Below are 1,715 nucleotides of genomic sequence, written 5' to 3' on the forward strand. Positions count from 1 at the left end.
CATGTCTTATATACTTTTGTATTTTATTGGCCAATATATTGTTAGGGAATTTTACATCTAAGTTCATTAGAGATATTGGTCTATAGTTCTCTATTCCTGTGGGGTCCATGCCCTGTTTGGGTATAAAATTTATGCTGGCTTCATTGAATGAGTTTGGGAGTTTGCCATCATTTTCTATGATCTAGAATAATTTGTGGAGGATCGGTGTCAGCTCTTCCCTGAATGCTTGGTAAAACTTTCCTGTGAAGTCATCTGGCCTGGGAGCCTTTTTTCAATGGTAGCTTCTTGATAACCATATGTATTTCTTTGTTTGCTATGGGTTTGTTGAGCTACTTCACCTCTATCTGGGATAATTTAGGAAGAGATCATTTTTCCAAATATTTGTCCATGTATTCCATGTTGCTGAATTCATTAGAATAGAGACTTTCATAGTACTTTTTGATTATCCTTTTAATCATATTGACTCTGTTGTTTTTTCTCTGTTCCATCCGTCACCCTGGCTATTAATGTTTGCTCCTTCCTTTTTTTTTAAACACTCATATTTTTGTATTATTTCTAAACGTCAGAGTTCTCAGTCAGACTTGCAAGCACTTTTAAACAAGTCCTTGGCAACCTCCAAATTATTCTCAATGACCTTGATATCCCTGTGGCTATAGTATTGAGACCAGAAGACACAAAGCTCCTTCCTTTCATTGGTTAGGTTTGCCAGCAGTCTTTTGATTCTGTTGATCCTTTCATAGAACCAGCTCTTTGCTGCGTTAATCTTTTGCATCATTATTTTGTCTTCCCACTGGTTTAACTCTGCCCTAATTATCATTAATTCTTTTATTTTGCTATTGGAGGGGTTATTCTGTTGACTCTGTTAAAGTTGCTGGAGGTTTCATGATAGTGTTTCAGTCATAAGTCTCTCTTCCTTTTTCATATAAGCATCTATTGCTATCAAGCTACCCCTGATAACTGCTTTCAACGTATCCCATACATTTTGATATGTTGCGTTCTCATTCACATTAGTTTCTAGAAACTTCCTAAAGTCCTCTCTAATCTGGGAAAGTACCCATTCATGTCTCAGAAGATTGTTTTTCATTCTCAAATTGTTTTCCCTTGTTTTTCTGGTTGTCCTTTTATTAATCTCCAGTTTTGTGGCATGGTGATCGGAGAAGGACATCTGAGTAATCTCAATGTGTTTGAATTTACTCAGGCTGAACTTGAGTCCCCAGCATGTGGTCTATTTTTGAAAATGTGCCTTGAGTGCTTGAAAAGAATATTTTTGAGTTTGGCTGGAAAACTATATATTTCTGTCAGGTCCAAGTGCCTAATTGTGGTGGTTAGCTTTGTAGCCCCCTTGCTTAGCTTCTTTCCCAGTGATTTATCTTTCTCTGATAGTAGTGTATTAAACTCACCTACTATGATTGTTGACTCTGTGATTTATTTTTTCATCTTTTGAATAGTTTGCTGAATTCCGCAGATCTCTCATTAGGCACTTATATATTTATTACGTTCATTGGTTCCTGGTTTACTGAGTCTTTGAGCATTATATAGTGCCACTCTTTGTCTTTTTTTATGGTTTGAACCTTGAGATCAATTTTCTCACAGAGTAGGATTATGACCGCTGCTTTTTTAAGGTTGTCATTTGCCTGTTATATTTTCTGCCAGCATTTTATTCTTAGCCTATTTTTGTTTGCAAGTTTAAGATATGTCTCTTGCAAGAAACAGAT

Source organism: Echinops telfairi, unplaced genomic scaffold (assembly GCF_000313985.2).
Source record: "Echinops telfairi isolate 266 unplaced genomic scaffold, ASM31398v2 ScPeMD7_3533;HRSCAF=4204_0, whole genome shotgun sequence".
Taxonomy (NCBI): Eukaryota; Metazoa; Chordata; class Mammalia; order Afrosoricida; family Tenrecidae; genus Echinops; species Echinops telfairi.